Here is a 12,963-nt window from a genome sequence, read left to right as displayed (position 1 = left end):
ACATATTTTTTAAACACAATATTAAACATCATGCTAATTGATACACTAAGCCCAACAACTCAAATTAGTTAGTATTATGAGTATTAGACCAACAACAATACAACGAGGACCGCCAAAATACTCACCATTTCAATGCACAAAGCTAATAGAACGAACATCAAGACAAGTCAGCCTATAATCAATAAAACTTACTAGAATAACCAATACACCAAAAGGACGACCAAATAATTGAAAATAGGATGTGTAGATGATTACTATATCAAAAATAAAATCAGATTTAATACATGAAAGATAATTTATTTTAAAAGAGAAATTAAATATGATTTGGGATAATAAATAATACATGGAATCAATTAGCATAGTCCAAGAAGCTAGCTGCAAGAAGCAAGCTGTCATCTAGCTCATTCACAAGGCAAAGCTTAGAAATTCATTTATATGGAAAATCATGACTATCAAAGTTGTTGTGAAGTGTATTAAAGAACCAAGCAATGTTGAATAATTTGTTTTTCTTGTAAAGATTTAGTCCTCTCTTATATATAGAAAGACAAAGCTATGGCTAAACAATTGGTTCATTAATAATATTAAACTCAAGAAGCCTTATTCAATACAGTTGATAGTCTATAACACAATACAAAGCTGGTATATGCATATAGCAAAATATTTAGAGCAACATAACTAACAGAATCCTATTTGAGCTTGCAAAAATATCCCATCATCAAGTTATGCTTTGATGGAAAGAGTTTTTGGTAAAAGTACACGTACAAGTATCTCATCATCAAGATATGAGATCATGAATAATCTCTGGAAAGTTCCACCTGCGTGCATAAGATGAAATGCTTAGGATATTTTCACATTTTAGAGTAATAACCTAGTGAGTCAGCAGGGAAAAGTAAACGAAAGCATGATTCAATTCTCATTGAAAATTGAATCTTAAAAATCTCTCTTAAAATATAATCATATGGCATCTTATATTTCTAATTACCACATTTTTAATGTTTTTTTCCTCATTGGTGGTAGGTACTGTAAGGAAACTTAGTGACTGAATGAATAGAATCAATTCTCATTAATGAAGTAATGATACAAAAGAGTATATATACAGCATAGACCAAAACTAATAAAGTAACTAATCTACAAAATATCAATAATTAGTTACAATGAACAACTAACTAACCAAAGCAGTTAGCAGCTATAAAAATCGGCCTAACAGGTACCACATTTTAATGATCTTTTGCATCTTTCTAGGGAATATTATAATGATCAAGTGTAATCAAAGGTGAGTATAAAAAGTATCCTCTGTTGGGGTTTTATGCCCTAATTAAAACCCAAATTCTTTGTAATCTCATTTTATTATCAATAAAAGAATAGAAATCATTTTTTGACTTGGTCAATCACTTTGCTCACATGTTTTATTTTCATGATTATTTGTTTAATATAAACTTCTATTAAATCCCGAGCATATAGCTAATCTTATTTATAGTGACGTAATCACAGTGGAATATAAATATGATTATATGTTCAAAATAAGTTAGTCCTAAGATTAGTCACTGCACCGGATTTACACTGACTTGCCAATCTACGATATGATCTACTTACACATTACAGTGTTATGTTCTTTCCAGAACATTAGCAAAGTAGATAAGATCGGATGTATTTGTTACATCGAACAGGATCGATATTGACAGTTGATAAGATAAGTAAACATACCGTTATTATCTATTCTAGTCATATCATATAGTTGACCATAGGTCAATTCAATCTCAATTCTGAGTGGTTAGTATTCTAACAGAATGTATTATTTGAGTTCTTTGACTTGTTCGTTACCAGCTTACCCTATGGACTAGCCCATACTTACATCTTGGGAACTCGGTATTATAATTGAGTGGGAGTGTTAATCATAGATATGAACATCTATAGCTTCTGATGAAGAAGTGAAACGATGGTTTCCTTTTAGTTTGGTTCAAGGTGTTAAATGATAGAGATCTCATTTCAGTAATTAAATTAGTTTACTGAAATATCATTTGCAAGGAACTAAGTGTTTTAAGGATAAAATACAATGAGGGGTAAAACGATATTTTAGTCCTATCTCATTGTAGACCGTCTATAGAGGATTGAGTGACAATTATGGTTGTAACAATGGATAATTAATAGCGTATCTATATTTGTTATAGAGCGTTCTATGAATTCAAGAGTGCAATTCCAAGTCTATAGTGGAGTCACGAGGAATTAATAAGTTAGTAAATTTATTTGTTAGATTTATGATAACTTATTGGAGCTTGATTTCATAGGCCCATGGTCCCCATTGTACCTTGGATAAAATCATCTAGATAGTCTCTGTTATCCCCATTTCCTGTCAGGGTTTTGGGCCTTCGCCCCGGCCCACGGTCAGGGGACCAACTCGGTATTTGGGCCTTGCCCGAGGACTCCGGACTGGGCCTACATAGATGGGCCCGGGATGTTTCTCTGGGTTCGTCTCCAGCTTGAACGGTCCTGGCAATGTCCAGAGTGCTCGGACTGTCGCGGCCATCGCATCCCGGTCCCGGCCCTGGAATGGTCCGGGCTCGGAGTAAACGTAGCGGGCCAGGAGTAAACGAACCTGGACCGCTTCTTCCCCAGGCTACGGCCCTGGCGTCCAGGATACTAACACCGCCTCATTTCGCGTGAGCGTTGTCCCCCCACTTTTCGCCTGCAGAAAGGGTCACCTTGGGATTGTCTGCTTGCATGTCAGGACTGCGCAGCCAAGTACTCTGACCGGTCTTGTCCCCTGAATCGCCCTCGTGACTCGAAGTGGTCAGAGCCAAAGTGCCGTTTTGTCGGGAGAATGCTTGCGTCTCAGGGCAACTAGTTGGGCCTTAGCTGGTTTGGGGTTGGTGTATTGTATATCTTTTTAGCTTGGGCCTCCACTAGAAAGGCCCACTTGTGCGCATTCCTCTAATGGGTCCGGGTCGGATCCGGCCCAAACCTGATGTCCCCCTCGTCCTATAAATATAAGTTGTAATACAAGGTAGGGGAGAAAAGAAGGCAGAACCCCTGTTCAAATATAATTAGAAAACTCCATTGTAAAAGCTTATCCTAGCTCTAATACAGATTTATACATGGACTCGTGGACTAAGGCTAGTTAACGCCCCAATCACGTAAAACCCTTGCGTTGATCTTCCATTTTCATTATTATTATCAGTAAATATCCTTCATTAAGATAGTTGCCGAAAATCTTGGTAAACAGTCTCAATTAATTGATTTAATTATCAATTAGAATTATCAAAGTTGATCAGGTCAACTTTGGATAGGTTCACAGAGTTGTGTAATTTTGAGAAGAAAAGAGAAATTATGGCAGATTTAAGATAAATTGGTATCTAAATTAATAAATAAATCTAAATCAAGGTTCAAATTATAAATAATTAATTTGATAAAGGATTTAAATATTTATTTAATTAATTAAATCAATAGAAAATAATATAGGCCTTGATTTTAAGTCCAATGAGCTTATAATCAAATGGGAAATTTCACGGGCCTATAGCCCATGATAATTTCGACCTAGGGCTTCAAAATGGCTGTTATTTTATTGATTTTTTAATTAAATTAAATGGCCTAATTGAGTCTATAAAAGGAGTGCTTAGAGAGAAGATTTCAAAGACGACAGATAAGTCACAAGTCAGATTTTCTGATAGTTTTATATTCTCTCTAAACACAAGTCATTTTCTAAGCCACTTTGTTATTTTCTCTTCTTCTCTCTATATCTATCTCATGTGTTGAGAATTGCCCACACTAGTCTAGGTGGTTCTAAGGATACATTGGAAGATCGTGAAGAAAATAGAAGATCGGTTCAGTTTCTTGGTAATACTCTGCGACAGAGAGGATACAAGAGTTAGAGAAACTGAAGGAAGGACTCTTTAATTTCGCTGTGTATACTGTAAGTATTATATTTTTTGTTTATCTTTGAATTCAATTTTAGAAACATGTTTTAGGCTATCTTGTATTAACTTGTTTAATATTAGATATACATAAAAATAAATAAAGATCCTGTATAAGCTTTTTCCAACACAGCTGTCAACACTTAATGATCCTTTGGCAAATTTCAGTTACTAATAGTTATCTTAGCTACTCTAATAGCTCAGGTCATTTTTGTGTTATAAAGAACTATGTAAAAGCAACTGAAGATAAAACTCCGGGGAACTGCAAATGTCAAGACGTTTGGGTGTTATAAAAGAGCTATATAAAGGAAATCTGGAAGATAATAAAACCCCAAGAAACTGCAAATGTCAAGTGCAGGATACTAACTCGTCAAAGGCTGATTACTTTTTTCTTATACAAGCAAGAATGGCAATGCAAAAGTTAACAGGCTGAAAGGACAAGGTTCTGTCCCATACAACAGTTGTTTCCAGGACAAAGAACAAGCAATATCTAACCAAACACTTTTTGACAACATATTAAAACAGTGATTATAGGTAGGTACTAACTCAAATTTTTAAGATTTAAAAATGGTCAATAAAGCATAAATTTTTCTTACTCAAAGGAACTCTCAGACCACCAGTGAAAGCATCCCTAACAGGTACAGGAAGTCGTTGTATTGTGTTTGTTGCCTGACCAAGTGCACCTTTAAGCTGTTCTGGCACCGTTTCTTCAATAACCTTTGGTGTCTCAAAAACCCCTCCTGCGTATTCCTCTCTCGTTCGAAGTGGTCCTTCAACAGTCAATTTTGTTGACAGAGTAAACTTTGTTTCTATCTGCACTCAAACAAACATAATAAATGCCCTTTAAAAAGAAAGATATCTGCAGCTATGTGCTGATGAAGTTATCAAAGCATACAAATCGAATCAGCATAAAGCCTCAAAACCCCCAGAATCCTTAAACTTAATAAATAAATAATCCCAAATTCAAAGCTCAAATACTAGGTCTTATCAACTACAATACACAAATTCTTAAAACTTGAGACTCACAGCAAGAAGAAGGGATTCTTTAGCGGATAGCCTCTCCATTTCATTTGGCGTAAGCAGCTGGAGCTCCTCCCTATACAGCCTGCTGGACCGTTGCTCTGCAAGTCAATCTCCGTCGAAGTCGGCGGCGGAGCTTCTTCGGTCGGTGAAGGGAAACATGGGGAGGGAAGTTGTGGTAGATGAGACGGAGGAAGACGACGAACAACAGGAACGGATTGTAGAGACAGCAGATAGCTGGTACAACTATGTGGTAGACCCACGAGTCGAGCCATGCCGTAGACGCATGAGTCGAGCCTCCCTGTCACACGACCCAAGCCGCAGGCCCCCATCACCTTGTTACACACCTGGAACAAACAGAGAGAAAGAAAGAAAGATTGAATGAGCGAGAGAGAGTTACTGAGTGTGAGAGAGAACAGAGGAGGCGTGAAGAGTTATTAGGGATTCAACCTTAGAGATTGCTCTTGTCTTTCATTTTTTTTTTTTTTTTGAGATGACTCTTGTCTTTCATTTGGCGCCTGTGCATTTCATTTACCACCTGTTTTCATTTCATTTAAGTAAAATGTCCGTGTCTTTTTCTATTAGCCGACAATAGCACTTTTTAAAATATGTGATATTTTAATGTAATATATGGGCATAATTGTTGTAGTGAGTGAAGACATTCTAGTGAGTAGCAATTGGTAATTCTCTTATCTCTTTGAGTGTTGCATTCAATGATTTTGTGATGTCGGAAGTCATTGTTGAGTATCACTTGTTGTTGCATTACAATCTTGTCCATTTTTCTACACCAACATCATTGAACAAGTAAGGGCATATATTTTCATCAATGTTGTCCAAATCTATTATCAGTGGCACTATAAGCCCTTGAAGCACCATTAAATGCATTTTTTTAGGGCTTCTCCTTTCTTTTCTGACTTTGTGTTTAACATTTTTCAGCAAGTGGTAGCAGCATACCCTATGCATAAGGTTTGGGAAGGTTGATTGTGCTGTTTTTGCAATACTATCATATCTATCTAAAATTATGCATTGCCCATTGGTATTTTAGGCATTAGCAATCAGTAATTTCCCTCCATGTGGGTTCAAGTTCCATCAGTGACAAGTATTGGAGTTCAATGTTGCCCACCTTTGATTGAAGCCAATATAGTTAAGAAAGGATACTTGAACCACCATTCTTCAACTGTGACAAGGTCTACTTATTGTTTTAACAAACCTCTGTTCTCATGTTTCCCACTCCGTAGGGACAACATGAAGTCCATTTGGTTGCAGTATAAATACATAAGACTCCCTCGTCTGTGTTATAAATGTGGTATAATGGGTCATGCATAAAATTTTAGCTTCTGGCACCCAATGATAACACGAAACAATGCCAGAGAGTTGTTTCGATTTTTGGCAACTGGCTAAAGGCAGAGAACTTGGAACGCTCCACATTCCATGTACCACGCCCCAAATGGTTCTTGGAATGGGTAGCTTCGAAAGCGACCAATGGAGGTAATCTTAAAACGAATTACACCACCCTGACCTTTCCAACGACAATAGAGGCGGACATTACAGTGAAGTCTCCTCCGCTGAAGAAGAATAAAGTTTCCGGTCACGGTCAGGTGGATGAAGAGCACAATTCAAACAATATTCTAATGGATAATTTGGGGAGGGGGGGAATCAAAATCCAATGGGTAATCCATCAGACCACCAGTATCACAGTATGCCCAACACTGTACACCTACCCTCTGGCATAGCAAAGGACAAGGAGGTTATCCTAGACTACGATCAAAGCCAAGGGAGGAACGAGATTGCTCATTTCGGGACTACATAAACAGTCACTCCAAAGAAAAAATGGAGCAAACTCACTGTAGTAAAGGAAAGGATCACGCGGGATTTGTCCCAATTGGAATGTTGATGCATGGGAAAATAGTAAAATGCAAAAGGGACCCAGAGGCAAAAGTAGTGAGACAACCCCATATGAAGCCCAACTATGGAAGATCAACAAGCTAACATCCCGAGAAGCATTTTTTGGCCTGATACGATTACAATACCATGGCCTTAAGTGGAATGTTGGGCCAAAGCTATTAATTTATAGGGGCATGGTGCAAAATGACCCTTAATGTTGTGTGATAGTAAGTAAATGTCTATATTTTTAATTTTGTAGTAAAATAGCCTAATCATCTATTTCATATATCACATATTACCAAATACACCCTTTAACAAATTACTATTTTATTCTAAATATTTTAATATTATGGTATATGTATATTAGTTTTGTTTAATTAGTTTTTATTTTAAAGTTATTTTGATTTTTTTTCGTTTTTTATGAGTTGTTGAATGATATACCATACTACAAAATATATATACTGAGTTGAAAAATAATATACCATCAAAACTTACAAAATTATTACTAAAAAATGTATATACTATGCTAACAAAGTTATATACTACCATTAAAATGTATATACCATGATACAAAATTATATACTAACACTATGTATAATAAAATAGAAATTAAATATCACAAAAAAAAATTATATACCATACCACAAAAAATATATACACTAATTGAAAAATAATATACCAACAACTTATAAAAAACTTAAAAAATCAATATAACTATAAAATAAAAACTAATTAAACAAAACTAATATACATATACCACTATATTAAAGTCATACAGTCTTAAATAAATAAATAAATTATACAAAAGGGCAATTTAAGCAATCAACAATGTAAAAGGGCCATTTATCTACAATTTTAAAAATAAGGACATTAGCTTCTTGATGACTTTATTTTGGGCTATTTCCTATAATTTCTCATAATTAAATTTACTACGTACCCACATAGTGGTCTTTTGTTAATAAAAAATAAATAAATGCAATAAAAATAAATTATATATATAAAAAATTGAATTTTTTAATATCTTAATTCCATTTTTCACAACATTCTTCCCATTTTAATTACAAAAATCACCTAACATATTTTATTTACAATAATACCAAATTTGGCAGACCTGGAAAAAAAAAATACCACACTCTCTTTCTGTCTATCTCTTTAATCTATGAAGGTAAGTCGTAAACATTCCGGCTACCCTATTGCTACATGGACTAGATAGGCAAGATGGAAGAGAAAGATGCAAAAGCTCGTCGCCATCCGATACTAGAGAAGAAAACACACATTGGTCAAATTCGTTGGAGTTGTGACTTTGATTCCATTTTCTGACAAGCTCCGACCCCCACAGACCTCAGAGGTGGCATCGTTGGATCAAACTTTTTTAGAGGAACAAAACTTTGCCACCTACTTCGCTACATCATCGGCGTGTTCCAGCGATTTCGTGGGTATATCTATGACTTTAGAAGCTTTTTCTAGTGACACTACTAGTTGTTTGGTCTCAAGAGTAGTACCATCGTGGCCTACTCTTTGAGAGAGTCATTTTGGTATTTTTTTCTAGTGACAACACTAGTTGTTTGGTCTCAAGAGTAATACCATCGTGACCTACTCTTTGATAGAGTCATTTTAGTATATGACAAACCTAGGTTTCTTGCCATCGCCAGAGAAGATAATTCGGATAGATCATTTTTGTGTTGGAAAAGTAACTTCTACGTTTCTTTTATGCTTTGTTTATATATAAAAAAAAAACATAAATGTATCTTTAATAATCGGAATAAGTATGTGTTTTTTAATTTGGTTAAATAAAAATTAATTTTAAGAGACTAAAATATGTATTTTTTATTATAATTCGAAAATAACAACTAAGTTTCTTTTCTTATTTGTTTATCAAAAAGCCACCATTTACTCACATGTAATTAGAAGAGAAATTATATGAAATGACCCAAAATAAAGGCGTCACGAAGTTAATGTCCTCATTTTTAAAATTGTTGAGAAATGACAATTTTACATTAGGTAATCACTAAAAATGACTAATCGGTATCTTAAATAAATTACATTTTTATATTATTGTACAGTATACTAAAAATAAATTTTTCTAATAAGTTATATGGTAATCTGTTATACTTTATTGTAACTCATTAGTTTCTAAAATAGCATTGATCATAAAATTATCTTAAATTGTAAGACACCATAATATAATCTAAAAATGACTAATCGATATCTTAATATAACAAATTTTCTACAAATAAGTTTTAGATATAACTAAAAAAATATATAATATGGTCTAAAAATGAATGAAAAAGTAATCAGTCGATATCTTATTGACATCAAAAGTAACCAAAAGTTTACTTTTGAAAACCCAGAAAAATGAAAAATATGAGATTCCGTGAGCTTTTATAATTTAGGTATATTATTTTTGAAATCCAGTATTTTTTTATGACATGGAAATGTATTTTTTAAATAAAATTTGTTGAGGAATTTTTTTAAAATTATTTTGTATTTAACGTATATATAAAAAAATCCCAAATTAAAACTTAAAACTAAATTATATATTTTGTAACCAAATTGAATTTTTTAAAATCTTAATTTCATTTTCAACCTAAACTAAATCTTAATACAAAAAAATTGAATTAATTTATTAGATTTATTGAAAATTTCAATCTTTTAAAAATTTAATATTCATCCATATTAAATTTAATTGTTATCTCTTTACTCTTTTAGAATTTAGTTTTGTTTAGTTTAAAATTTTATTTCATATTTAGGTTTAGTTTTAGTTAATTTAAAAACAATTTAAAACTAACTTAAAAACCATATAACACAAATTTAATTTTAAAATTAAGCCCTATTGTTAATTTTAAAATATATCCAAAACAACCCAAGCCAAATACTAAGATTTATGACCAAAATCACAAATTACACGAATAAGATATTATGTTATATGTGGTTGTGTTCTTGCAGATATTATGATTAGTTAAATACACAGTGAAATTGGTCAGGCACAAAAAGGTGCAAGAACCATAACGGTTTCACTAAATTCAACATGTGCGAGTTGACTTTCGTAATATGCATATATAAATCATCTTTTTGAGTCTAAAGTGTTTCTTTTGAGTGTATAAGAGTATCCAAAAAAGTTTGGAGGCATCTGAGAATGTTTTGAAACAAGTTTTGAGGCACCAAGTTTGTAGAGTCCAAGAACTTTACTTACCTAATTGTTTAGTAGTATTATAGTATGTTTAGTGTTATCATTGTTACTTTGGATTTTTGGTTCAGACCGGGAGTTATTTGGACACTCATAGTAGTACTTATAGATTTTCTAAGTTTAACCTATAGTTTAAGAATATTAAGTATAACCTAAGGTTTGATTAATGTGTCTGATATTAAGGATTATATTATTATATTATAAGGTTTAGACATCAACCAATAGGATTTTAAGCACATGTTTTGAATGGTAATTAAGGATTAAGTATTTTTGAGGATTAAATTAAATAAGGGTAAAAGTTTGAATGTATAGGGTCAGTCAGCAGCTTTGAGCACGTTGAGGGCTTAGTCAAGGCTGTTTACTCCATTCAAACTCAGCTAAAAATGTGTAAATTCGTGTTTAAATATTCAGCGTATGCCGATATATCGCAGCTATAGGGGGCGATATGTCGCAGCACGTAGATACGGAAAACACGAATCGATGCACGGTCGCCTCGGGAACAAAGGTCCAGGCGATATATCGCCTATAGGGGGCGATATATCGCCTCCACCAGCATGAATTCAAATACTTTTGAATTCTTTTCCCTTCAGCCATTCAAACTCCTTCAACAGTCCAGCATCTTTTGAACGAGTCTTCAGCCTCTGCTGAACGATTATTCAAATGATTTTCACCTAAAAAGCCATTATTTTTATTCAAGTAAAATCAAGATATTTTCATTCCCAAACTCTATAAATAGGACCTAGTACCCAGCCATTATTCACCATTTGCTCTAAGTTCAGAGGCTGCTAGTGTTAAGTGAGTGTGAGAGTGTAAACACTTGGTTTGGGGAAAAACTATAAGCTTAAACATCATAAGCTTATCAAACACTTTGGGAAGTAAGTGAGTGCTATAGTATTTCGGTGGATGTTAGACTGATCTTGCAATCTTTGAGGTAAACCCAAAACTCTAGTTCTTTTCTGTATTTTTATGTTATTTCCTTTCTCAAAACCTTCTACTCAGTCCCCTAACCTTATTCTTATTTTGGTTAGGGAATCCAAGCTTTTAAGCATATAAGTCGGTAAGTATGTTTTCTATGGTTTAGTCTTTCCATCTCTTTCATTTCATCTCCTTTCTTTAGACTTACTCTTTCTTATGGTTTTAGGAGTGTTCCAACAATCCCAACTCAGTCCATAATCTCGGTAACTTTGGTAAGGAAATAGGCTAGAATCAACATGTTATGTGATTATGTTATCTATATGTTTTATGTTATTAAAAGTGTTATGATATATGTGTATGTTTGTAGGCTTGGGCATATGACCCATATGACTAACAAGACCCCAAATGGGTTATGGGCATATGACCTACTTAGCTAGTAGGACCCCCATTAACCCCATGGGCATATGCTTGTTTAGCCTATGAGACCCCAAGTAATAATGGCCATTATAATAAGTGTATGTTATATGTGTTATGTTAAGTCTTTATGTTTTCTTATGAAATTATGTATGTGACTTTGTGTTAGATTTTCCTTACTGGGCATTAGGCTCACTCATTTCTGTTTATGTGCAGGAAAATAAGTTTAGAGGCGGAAAGATTCGTGACGCTTGGAGAATGTGTATCGATGATGAATGGAGTCAAGGGGCCGAGCGTTATTCGATTCGAGGATATAGTCTCCTTTTATGTTTTTATGGTTTTTATGTGTATTTTCCGCATTATTATGTAATGTCATTTATTTTAAATCTTGTTTTGTTTTAAAGACAATGGGATCCCAAAATCCTTCTTAGTATTCTGTTTATTTGTAAATAACTCTTATTTTCAAGTTACTCAATAAATTATGGTATTTTCGTAAAAATGTAAGTTTTATGTATAGTTTCGATAATGGTCCAATTAGTCTAGATTAGTGGGTCATTACAAAGTTAGAGAGACCTGCGTTGCATCGCCTCTGTTTAAGACAGAGCAGTTTATCCAGACTGTTAAGTGTAGAGACACAAAAAGATAGAGGTATCGAATCTAATATAGATTGTATTGGACTAGGGCACGATGAAAGAAAGAACTCCTGTTAATCTCCACTAAAATATAGAAGTTCAACATTCATCAAGCGATAGTCGTTTGAGACTTGACCTCAATCCTGAAGTGAATAATGAACTCCTATTTGTGCTTTTATGACTTTTGACTTGTCGGGTAAGGTTCAATATTCCTACGACCGAATTCATGATATCTTCGAGTCATAGAACTACAAGTGGCTGGGAATATACTTCACAGATATGAAATTTGTTCCTTACTTAAATGAAAGCAGATTAGTTGTTCCTTTTAGTGTTGATTCGGGACTTGAACACAGAGAGCTCAATTTCTGTTAAAGAACGAAAATTTCATTCTATAATTAAATTTATAGAATAATGTTCATTAGAGAATCAATGCAACTAATTGATAAATGCATAATTAGAGAGGTTAGCAAACATTAAAACCTAGCTCTAATTATGAACAACTAGCAGAGGGTCATAACTCATGCAAATGACTAAATAAATGGACGACTTTATAGTTATAGCTTCTAATAATATAAGACTGTAGTTTTGATAGTTCAACTATGAATTTCTAGTGGAATAATTCATAGTTGATAAATTAATTAATAGAACTAAGATTTAGTTAAATTAATTATATTATTGGAGCTTAGAACTACGGGTTCATATTGTAACGTCTCAAATTACCTAATAAGGCTTAGGGCATTGATTAGAGAGCCAAGATGGCAATTTATGGAATTATATGCTTATATGATATATTTATGTATGATTATGTGATTATGTGAGTTATATGATAATATAACTAGTTATGCATGTTTAGGAATATTAAATAAGCATGTGGGCCCATTTCTTATTAGAAGGAAAAAAAATTCGTAATTTTTCCCATGACATAATTGTATATATGTGCATATATGTGTTATATGTGAGAGACCACATTATTATGTGGGTTTATTTGGGTTACTCGATACGA

The sequence above is a fragment of the Humulus lupulus genome, chromosome 5 (genome assembly GCF_963169125.1).
Source record: "Humulus lupulus chromosome 5, drHumLupu1.1, whole genome shotgun sequence".
Classification (NCBI taxonomy): Eukaryota; Viridiplantae; Streptophyta; class Magnoliopsida; order Rosales; family Cannabaceae; genus Humulus; species Humulus lupulus.
This window is presented reverse-complemented; position numbering follows the sequence as displayed.